Consider the following 12,332-nt stretch of genomic DNA (forward strand, 5'->3'; position numbering starts at 1 on the left):
ATACGGACGGACAGACAGACGGACATGGCTAGATTGACTCTTTTTAACTGTTAAGTATTTTTGACGAATTTAATATACCCTTTTACTCTACGTGTAACAAGTATATTTAGTGAAATTAAAAAATCTAGTAAAAAACACGAGTGCAATGCTGAAGAACAAAAGAATAAAATATAAAAACCCCGCAGTCGGTGAGTTGTAAGAAATATTTAGTTATACATGTGTATGTAACTCTATTCAATGGATTGACCTGTTACTGGTCTTCAACTAATAAAAGAACTGCAAGCGGGTATAATAAAACGAAGTGAAAAAGTAATGTTATTAAACACCATCGATTTAAAACAAGATAATTTCGTTTGAAATTTTATTAAATGCAAATGAAATATATTGAAAAAGTGTTTCTAAGCCAATAGCTAGAGATTACAATCAATATCCCAAAGAACGGTACATGTATACTTTGTATGGCAAATCGACAGAGAAACAACCTTGTTATGAGTCGTACTTATTTGATGTTTATTACAACACTAAGTCAGCGTATATAAGCGAATATATATATTTTATATATGAACAACTTGTTCTTGAGGCAGAAAACACCCCCGCTTAAAAGTAATTTGACTTCGATTTTGATTTTAAGCTTAATAACTTTAAGAATACACCTAATTCTCAACTTATATAACAAAATTAAAAACTAAGAAATATTTGTACATATTTATAAAGTTAATTCTTATTGCAAGCAAAAAGGAGCAATTTGAGCAGAATATATATTTTCCTAATTCTTCTCAAATTGCCCCTTTTTTGCCTGGCTAAGTCACTTTTATGGATCCCATATAATCCATCTAAGACTTCCTATAAACTCTTCACCCCATTAACCTTCATAAACATGTGTCAACTCATTGCCATAAATGTCCGAACAATTAACATGCGCCCCAAGTGGCACGGCCCCATATGCCCAAGTGGCCGCAGGATAGTCATTAAGCGACTGAGCCTCAACTTTAACCTTTTTAATGGCAGGCCGCATCATAAAAGCCCTCCACATCCCTCGCCGCCCCCTCGAATACCTGGCAAATTAGCCAAAGTCGTAAACGGCGGAAGAGCTGGCTGTAATTATGCAAAACATAGCCATATAGCCAAACGTGCAGATGGATTCGACATCAAGGGGCGTTTGCAGAAATTAACTTATTAATTCTGAAAGTTGGAATTTCAATTTTCCCGATCCGTGGATCGATTTCGCCTGCCCTTTTTTATGGGCTGCAACGTTTTAGTTATTAATTTCATTCGCAAACGAAGCCAAACACACACGGCGTATGCGGAATGTACCCGTGCCTAATGAGGAGAGGTGAGTGGGGTGTGGCGGGTAAGGGACGCGGGCGATCGCAAACAGCAGCTCGTAATTTAATATTTCATGGCGCCAGCAGCACTATAAAAAACGCAGCAGCCTGGAGTCCAGCTCCAAAATGAAATGACTTAAGCTGCACCATTCATTATGACAACACGACGGCCGAGGACCTGAAAAGCCGGAGCCCACACTGAAAAAAGTGTCTAAAATTACGAAGTATGTGTACAATAGTATTTTTAACACAAAAAAAAATCACTGAAATCTATTATATTATTTATTATATTTATGTCTCAATTCAAGGAACCACACTGGGTTTTTCATTAGAGCCCTAGAGCTACTTTAAAAGGCTCAATAGCACAGTCTCAGCTGATCTTTCGATCCTTAACCAAATTAAAAATTAAAGGCCTTTTATAATTAAATATATTGGCTTAAAAATCATAAAAAAGTTGCACAAATATTTATATTGACTACAGCAAACAGAATTCTGAGCTCATTCATTCTTCCGAATTTCGTCAATTATTACCTCGGATAATTCAGGTAATAACAACGGAAATGGTTATTTCTTTACGTGTGGCCAAGAACCTGGCGCAAAACCCTGCCAGACAGGCGCGGGCAGGGGGGTCACACATTCCCCAGGCATTTTGTAGATTTGCTGCTGCTTCATCTTCATCATCTTTTGGTTATCTTACGGGTCCCTCGGCACAGTAAAAAAATGTCTACGCCAAACACAAATTTTGTGTTGAGATTGCGATCATTTCGCTGATATGGCCCTCCCCCTGCGCCCAACTCCTGCACCTCCGCCCAAAAAGGTCCAGCATTTCGCATTCAGGCGTGTGCGCAGGCGCAATCCGCGAATCGATTCACCCCTACCTGCCCTCCACCCCTGCAGCGATCCCCCTCGCTTCCAACAAGCACCCTAACAACAAAAACAAAGGTGGAACAACGCGTGACGCAAAAATACCAAACACATAACATTTGACTGTTGCCTCTTGTTCTGGTTACCCTTTTATGCCACTCGAGTGCACTGAAAAAACACTATATCGACAGCTAGATTTTGAATTTATTTATTTCTTAATCGAAAAAATTAAAAACACTTTTCACTAACATAAAAGTTTCCGACTATGCTTAACAAAAGAGAGGCGATATGAGCATAATCTATGATGTATAATAACATCCGACAACAGACAATAATTTGAGATATTCGTTATAATACCAAATCCGCATCTTTTGAATTTCCAAGAAATGTTCGCCACTAATTTTCGGTTGTAAGAACAAGTATTTATACTAATAAATAATATACTAATAAATATTCAATAGACAATAATTTGAGATTTTCGTTATAATACCAAATCCGCATCTTTTGTATTTCCAAGAGATGTTCGCCACTTATTTTCGGTTGTAAAAATAAGTATTTATACTAATAAATATTATTTACACAATTTGTATAAATACACTTTAAATATGAAAATTATAAAATTATGTTTCAAGTTCGGTTTTTCCATACGTTTTCTAGGGTCTTATAGAGGTATTCCACAAACTCTAATTGGAATAAGGGGAACATTCCGTACCTCTTAACGAACAGACGATGAAATCGCATTATGTCGAATGCTGAATGAATGATATTTTATGCCTTAGTTGCAAATCTGTGGGTTCCTCGATGATTGTTTTTGTTTGTTGATTTCATTTATTTTTTAACTCCTTCGCCTCGGTTCGCCCAATGCCCATAAACGTAATGTGTACGAAATTGTGAACATGTGGGAACTTTTCGCGTTTCAGATTCGGTTTGGGTTTTGAGTTTGCTTTTATTTTGATTTTGTTTTATATGCTGGTTGGCTGGTTATTTGGCAGTTCGGTTGTTTGGTTGGCTGCATTGGACAACATCGATGACTGCGATTGCGTCTGCCACTCCAGTCCTCCCCAGACCCCGACCACGTCTCCAGCTCCATCTGGGTCTGGTCTCAGCTTTTTGGTGTTGTTATGTCGTACTCATTTCGCTTTTGATTTATGCAGCATACCCTTTCTAAATAATAAATAAAATATGAAATATGTCGTACTTCTCTCCGGGCTGTTCTCCCCGCGCAGCTCGAAGAAGAACAGATCTTCGGTTTCGCAACCCCACCTGAAAGGTTTCGAGACCCAGGCCAGGTCCAGGGCTGCAGTTGGTGTCGTTTTGTTAAGTGTCCATCAAAATCAGTTTTGTGTCTCCACAACGCCCAAAATGTATACATCAAATGTCCTGCTCTGCTTCTTTTTTCGGTTAGCTCATAAATTATATTTTTGCCAGTCCGGGCCCCTTTGTGGGATACTTTTTTGGGTGTGTGCTTGGTTTATGTTTGGCTGAAGAAATTGAAAGTTAGACTGCCCCGGAGACTGACAAGTGAGCTTGGGGTTATACGATCCCTTTTTGCATTGTACTGCTGTCCATCCTTGGACATGCACATGTAGAGGGTCCGGCGCTAGTTGGCTGTCAAATTAGTTCGGTTTCACGGTGACCGATCCGCTGGGTGAGTCAAGAAGCATGCGTGTGGGATATTCCCGACTGACGGAACAAAAGACGAGTTTCCAGAAAGTGATATCTCTTTGGAAGACGGTTTAGGTTATTTCCTTGCCTGTCAATTTTGATAATTAAACACTCCAGATTCCTAAGCAAATGTTTTGGTGGTTCATACTTCAAAAACTTGATCTTCTATCATACAGAACCTACAATACAGATCAAAAGCAGCAAAAATAAGGTAAGCAAAAAAAGTACAATTTTGCGGAGATTTTTTTTAATGCGTACACTTTTCTTATCGTTTAAAATTTTTTTTTTAAGTTAAAAAACTAAAGAGAAATCGTCATACGAGTATTTTAGAGTTTGGAACTGTGGTTCAAACTATTTCATTTTTAACAAACACAGGTTTGTGTCACCCACCTTTTCACGGGTTTTGATTCCTTTTGCTTGCTAATAACTATCGACATGCCAAGTCTCCTTCGCCTTTAATAGAAGGTATATTTATTTTTAAATTGGTCAAGAGAGTATAGCGTTTCTTCTCGTATTTAGTATTCGTAAATTTCTCAAAAATCACTATCCACATATGGGCAACTCTCTTCTGTCGCACGCGACATTCGTACGCTTTGAAGCTGATAAAGATAATGTTCCAAGATAATTTTATTTTTTGACGTAAGGCTTAAGTTACAACTCTTGATTAGTGCTATAATTTATGCTAGAGCTGATTTCAGACCGTTATTCGTTTTTAAGATATCGTATACAAAAATAGAAGTCTTTCTCACGCGACAAAAATATACGTACATTATTTGACTACCAGCTTAACTTTCCATTGCAGCGAAACATGAAGGAATATTTTGATTCAGTTAATTTTATAGTGTTTATCATTTATTTTCCTTAAACAAGTTTTTAGTTTGATTAAAAAATATTAGGTACTTAGTGTTTTTTTGAGTACAATTTTAGTGAATGTTGCTCGCTACATGTCTCACATTTTCCTGTCGTTTTGTAAGGTTGGTTTTCTTTGACCTTAACGTCAAATGAATGGTTCTTAATCAACTTTAAAATATACCGAAAAATACCAGAAAAATACTTTCTGCCCATATTAGTAGGTATGGTCCTGAAAAATTATCCAAGCATATGCAATTTGCTTGCCTTAGTTGAGGATCTATCTACTTATAAGAAAATATTAGTGCAAAATCATATAGAAATATTTTTTAATCAAGATTCAAAGTTCTTGTCTTAGTTGACATTCACGAAGAATTGGCAATATATATATTGACTGATATGTTTATTACGTAATTTTACGAAAATTTGAACAATTTAGTTTTTTTAACTTAAACAAAGAAGTACCTTTTACAACACACCTTCCCGAGCCTTAGGAAATAAATTCAAACATACTTGTGAAATCAAATTTTACTTTTTATATCCAAAATAAAATGTTCATCCTTAATGTCGATAGCAATTACCGTTACATAAATCAAAAGATGTGCCTTTCTTCTTTTTATTTGATATCCTTTTTTTTGTTGAAAGGAAAGTGAACGTGGGCCGGATGAGCATAAAAGTAGGCATTAAAATAAATAGACTGAACCGGATTTGCAACCAGCCAGTACTATACTTTACCGCCCCATGCACACGACTACTAACACCTCCGCATCCGCATCCGCATCCGCTTATATGACGCATTTCCTTCGGCAGCATCAACACCGCCAACAACAACAATAAACTGCAAGTGAAGTTTCCTTGTATGAAGACCCACCATTATCCTTTCACACGCAGTCCTTATTTTCGGGGAGAAGCTACCGCTTTCGGAAAAAGTCAATTAAAAAAGTTAAATAAATCATAAACTTGGCAGATGATTTGATTGCGGCGCAGGATTCGTAGCTCAGCCATTGGGCCACAATGTGTCTGTGTATTTTCACTTTCCTCATAGAGGGTGACTTCAGCACAGAAAACAATTTCGACACCCTTCGAGACCAATGAGTAAAATTGGAAAAAAAAACAGATTTTTGAAATAATTTTTAACAAGTTTAGTACTTTTATAATTTGAATCATTTTTCCCTGCTGATAAATTCGTTAAAATGAATATGTATTAGTTTAGGTATTATTTGTGTTATTTAGAAAAACTCCTAGACTTTCGCCTCTGTGTAGCTGCGTTTGTTTGAATGGTCGAGAGGCTTACAACCATCGAAGGGAAGCGCTCTTCCTTCGGCTCCGTGTTTACTTTGTTGCGGTTTTCTTTTTGCGAGGCTTAGCTTCCGGATGGGCGGAGGGTTGGATGGGCGGACATCCGCTGGGCGGCCGTCCCCCAGTTGACTTTCGGGCAATCATAACTGTAACTGTAAATGCTCGGGACCCGCCGGAGTAGGAAAATTTATGAAGTGTGGCGTGTGCAAGGACACGTGTACCTAGTCCTGCATTTGAGTTCTGGGCGTGCTCTGGGGATTTCCATTATTAAACATTTTTGGCTCGGTCTTCGGCTACTGCAAGTGATTTGCTTTGATTTTCTTGTCTGGCATTTATCATTCTCCCACTTGCTCCTTCGCTTCTTGGCATTAAATGAATTTTAATCAAATATACTTTGCATAATTTATGATTTTCATGGGTATTTGTCGCATCTCTCAAAGTGCTTTATTTCCATTTACATATATCTATTTCTTGGCAGTCGCTTTTAACTTGTCCGCACACGCATCCGTTTCCGCAGTCCCAAGCAAAACAGATCTCCTTGTCGCGGTCCTCGAGCGGGATATACCCTCTACCCACTTTTGTTTTTCAACTTAAATCTATAGATACTCCACTTTAAGTTTTGTTTTAAGCGATATTCAATGTTTACTTGAAAGATAAAACTCAACAGCACGGAAAAATATTACTGACAACGAATTAGCAGGTAAAAAATATTCAGAAACGTCTTATTTTCAGTATTTTCCATTTCATTTAAACTGTTTGAATACAATTTTAAAATTGTATGCCGTATCAACACAACATTTTTAAGATTCAAGTGTAATACTTCCCGACACATTTCCCGAACTTTCTTCCTTCTCCTTTCTGTCTGGCAGCCATTGCGAACTTCACTGCGCCAATACGTTTCCGTTTTCCTGTCTGCCTGACACTTGCAGCATGTTGCCTGTCATTATCCTTGGCTCCTTTCTGCTTCCTCGCTTCGTGTTTATTTTTTCCTTTTTTGCGTATATTTTTCGGGGGCATTACGAAATGATTTAATGACAACGAATGAAAAATTTATTGTGCGTGAAGTCTCTTCTCCCTGAAGGGTCGCCGGATAAATTGGCAACGACATATCAACGTTATTAGCTAGAAAAGATTTTCTTTTTGCAACCCTCGTTTAAATAAGTCCATTCGATTTTGCAAGGGAACAGGGCGCACAGAGATAGGTTGGACAGATAGCAGGTCCTGTCAATGTCATAAGTATGTGGGCGTATCCCGTTCGTATGGCGGGTCCATAATTATGTTGTCAATGCCAACATGCCCCCGATTAACCCTCAAAGTTGAAACTTATGCGGGCTTGACTCAAATTACGGAACATTGCAGTCAAACATTGCGTTTGTGGCTTAGCATGAAAGTGGAGTTAATGAGAATCGCGGAGAAGGGTCAAGCACGCTTTGTAATTTGACGAGTCACTCGAAAATGAAAGTTCAACAAGAAAGAACACTTAGTCGACGGCCTTGCAGAGCAAGTGTATTTCAGCAGGGTGCCACGCCCACTTTAAGTCCCATAAACCGCCCAAAACAGTGTCACCCACTTTTTTAATGATTATAATTTAAAACACATTTTATTTTATTCCGCTTGTCAATACCCACCGTAACACCGAACGTTTTTAAGATCATGAGTAATGATCTTACATCCTTAATGATACCATTATCTAAATGGTGAAAAGTGAAAATATTAAGTATATAAAATGTAAAAAGTATATTTATTTTAAGGTTGGTAAGCTAAGTAACGGGTATCTGATAGTCGAGGCTATAGCGTTCTCCTTGTTAAAGCTAAAGAGTTAAAATTTGACATGTAGATTCTAATTGAACGTGTTTGCATTAGGCGAGTTCCACGCCCAAATTTTTAAGTGTACTTTTTATTTTATTTAATTTTCCAATACCTATTGATTTACCTGAAAACTTTCTCACGCCCACTTCAGCGTCCACAAGCCGCAAAACTTAATGGTGTCCACAATTTCGAGGATTTTTTGAGTGTTATTATTATTTAGTTTCTCAATACCAGCTGGACTATTAGTCAATAATTTAAATTGTTTAGTTCTGTATAGTTGGGTATAAAATTCTTTATACTTTATACTTTCCGCAAGTGGTGCACAAATTAGGAAACTAAAAATCTGTCTTAAATTCAATAATTTGAACAATTTAAAAATTTTTTTTACATTTACATTTCTTGTTAAATTTTGGAAGATGTTCAAGCTAAATTTTTCCTGACTTTCGTATATTTGTGAACCTTCATATATGTAGAATATACAAGAACGTGTAGCAAAATCTAGGAACTCATCAGAAGAATGGAAAATATACATTTTTTTATAATCTATGTGGACGGTTGAGGAAGGGTTTTTAAAATTGAGCACTATTTTTGCAATAAATTTTAAGTCATCATGACTTCTGCAAATGGCTAGGGGATAATCAAGCAGCCTTGCCTTAAATCCATGCCTATTCCCGCCTGTCGCAGACGGCATTCTTAAAGATTGTTCTGTCCCTTGTGAACAGCGCCAACCCAACAACCCAACAACCCAACGACCCAGCCCGAAAGCCATTGAAGCCGTCACAGCCACTGGCCCGGGCCATTAAAATTTCAATAGCTTTCCCTCGGACGCGGAGTTCTTTCTTCTTGCTCCCGACCAATCGTTGCCGTCTTGTCTCTTGTCAATATCGGACAATTCATGCGCATTGCGTAAACATCCGTTAAAACTTTATTTTATGGCCGCCATTTTACGGACGTTTTGGTGTAAATACATTTCCGCCAAGCGACATCGGACAACAGACCAGGGACCAGGAACCAGGGACCAGAGACCCGGTCCGGTAGCCAAAAAGGAATCGAACTGGAAAGGGGACAGATTCTGGCTCAGGAAGCGCAAAAAATGGCGACGCCAACAGACGGCAGCGGAGAATCGAAACAGATAACCGGAGGAGACCGGGGAGTACGGGTACCAGGCATAAATTATGCACTGCAAAATAAACGACGAGGCACATAATAAAAATCTGGAAAAAATTGTGTACGCAATCAAAAGGATGAAATGGCAACGAGAAAACTTCCCAACGAATACCAAGTCGGAGCGAATATACTCTTTTTGAATTTATCTTTTGTTCTGAAAACAAACTTGCTTAAATGTGACCAAAGAATATTCCAATAAACGGCATGGTAAAATAAAGTAAATCCATATTTCGAAATTTGTCTTACCGAAAAGATATTTTTATTTAAACCATTTTAACTCTCAATTGCAGGGCAGAGTATCTATTGGCCTTATAGGGAATCTCTTGAGAAAAATGTATTTTTGCTGCCACACAAGAAAGCAATTTAAGGAAGCCATGGGGCAGGGGCCAGCGAAAATAAAAGAAAATCTGACAGTTTTAATGAAAAATCTTGTGCATTACGAAGAAAAAGCGAATGGCACCGGGGAGGGGGTGTATTTGCGTGACAAGCATGTGACCCAATTATGTGCAATCATGGCAACAAGTTAGAGGAATCATAACAAACATTTCGCATTCACTGGGAGCTGGATCTGGATCTGGATCTGGGGCACAAAGGACCGAGTGTCACCGGCACAAGACACGAGCCGACTTTTCCCCACCCCGCAACGATTTCAATTTCAATGCGCCTGACAGCGCCAGTCCGTCATCAGCTGCCCCCACTCCCCCATGTTTTTATCGCCCGAAAATCACAGGCTCCTAGCAGAGCAATACAAATCGGCAGAAGAAGACAACGTGGATGATGACGATAATAAGGACGATGACGACAATCAGCGGCAAACAAACAAGTTAATGTTCAAGGGGTGGTACACTCAGAGAAAAGATCTGCGTTAACTGAGCATATCTTTGGAAAGGTGTTCCAAGTTCTTAGTAGAACTAATTAAAAAGAGTACAACATCAAATTAGAAACGGAAACAGTAAATTAGATTTTTTCTAAAATGGTCCTTAGAAAGTTCCTCTTGAAACTTATTTATAGATAACCAATATATTCGCCAAGAATATGTTCAAGTGCAAGCAAAATTGCCGCCATTGTGTGTGTCCTAGAAGCCAAAGGGCTTTTGTCCTACCAAGTGGCCACAATTGAATAAATGAATGCACAAGCGAGTGGGCCGGTGACAATGGGACTGAATGACAGTGGGACGCAGCGGCGGCACAGTGGGTTGGATCAGGTGAATGAGCGCTCATTATGCTCTTCATCGTTTTTCCAAATTGCAGGTCGCCCCATATCCCACCACCCAAAACCCCAATTTCTAGCTTCTCCCTTTGTCTGAGTCGCTGCAATTTGCGCTCTTTGTTCGCCGCTTTTGGGGGCTATGCAAATAATTGCTTTATGTCCTTGTTCAGCCCGGCCATTATGAGCCCCTAGCCCTCCCCAAAGTGACAGAAGGACGACTCCTGACGCGACTTAATGAGCTTTCATTCGAGTGGCGAGCGCTTTCACCGCAAACTAAGTTAAGTGGATTTCTGCGGCTTGCCAAAAACACAATTGACATCAATTGCGGCATTTGTTTGCTAGCCAAGTGAATATAGATGCGTTTAATGGGGAAGCCCAATGCATTTAGCATTCGTTATCTCATTATTACAGGGGAGACCCAAAATAAAGACTAAAGTTTTAGTTTTTATCTCCATCCCCCACTCTAAACATAATGTGCTTTTAACATTTGAACGGCAGAATATGAAAACTTTATGGAGTTTACAAAGGTTCTGCGGATGCAGAAGGAAATTAAATCAATCAACCCTGTCAATATTATTGATCAGCACCATAGCTATTGTTTAGATATAAAATATGTAACCCCACACTTCTCTAATACGTCACCTTCAAATGCAAGTGCTCTCCCCCAATTTAGAACTCGATAAGCGGGAAAATCTCCCACGTTCCACTAAGGAACCCAACGAAACCAAATCAACAATTACACAGCGAATTAAATGAAGTCAGCTGAAAGACAGAAACATTGAACTTTTCTCCCCACTGCCTCATTAGGCATTCAAGAAGCGTCGGACAAAGCCAATGATAAAGCCCTTACTTCGAATCCATGGTAAAAGAGGTACGCGAAGGGGCAGAGCGCTCCTAAACAAAACAATTTACGTATAAATTAATTTACTTTCATTAATTAGTTGGGGCATTAGACCAGGGAGCCAACTTTCTGGGGTGACAGAGTGGAAAATTGAAATGTAAAAGTTTTCGCTTCGCTTTTTGTTCTTTGGCTTGCTCATTTTGGGAAAGGAGAAATTTGCATAGCAATTCACAATCATCCCAGACTTTCGTTAGGAAAAGAAAGATTGTTTTCTGTTATTTGCGTGGCAAATTAATAGGGTAAATTACAAATTAAACATAATTAAACTACTTGGGCCAGAGAAAACTATTTTGCACTGAAAGAAAGTTTGTTTTTAGTTGTGTATTGCAATGGTAGTTGCAAGATTCAGAAAACTATATATCAAAATAGGTTAAAAATTAAGCCTATCAGTTTCTTCTGGATATAACTTCGCACGCAATACGATTAAACTCTCGTAAATATTTATGAGTTGAGACTAAATATTGAGAGTTCGAAAAAAGGATTAATTATTTGTGCAAACGATTGAAATCAACATAAACCTAAATTTGATCGACTTCAGATCCCGCCTTTGATGATATGGGGACTCTAATCACAGACAAGATCTGTGACGGTTTTGCTGAGATGGAAAGACTGTGCCCAAGCCAACGTCAACTAACCTATAAAAATGTTGATGTGCGTAAACTATAAAAATTTGATTTAGTCAGAGGGCTGGGTAAACTATTGTCCGGTCAAGAACCAAAGCGCATGCGCCGTAGAAACTGAACAAAAACATTTAAAATGCACATAAATTAAATCGAAATGGAAATAAAATTAGGGAAAGGGTGGGCCAGGAAAACTCATAGCAGTGCTGCCCCAAAAGATCCGTAGGTGTTGCCATTGTCACAGTCAGAGATAAACCAAACGAAACGAACATTAGGAGCCCAATAAAAGTCAGTCATATATACGATTAAATTTATAATTTCATTAAAATTTCTTTAAAATGGCGCCAGTCTCTACAGACAGTAAACCATTCATGCATCCGACATTTAGAGGAAATACTAAACTATAACAAATAAACCGAAGACCTGGCGTAATTAGAGGTAATTCCATTGCCATAAAATCGAATATATAAATTACAGCAAATTGCCGACATACCCAGCGCCAATTTGCGTTGTCGTTAAATTTTCCTTTTAATGTTTGCGATGAAAGTAATATATTTTTATATGGTCCAATTTATGGCTATTTAATGTTAAGACATCAAAATATTTTCAAAGCAAGGAAAGGAG

Source organism: Drosophila suzukii, chromosome 3, assembly GCF_043229965.1.
Source record: "Drosophila suzukii chromosome 3, CBGP_Dsuzu_IsoJpt1.0, whole genome shotgun sequence".
NCBI lineage: Eukaryota > Metazoa > Arthropoda > Insecta > Diptera > Drosophilidae > Drosophila > Drosophila suzukii.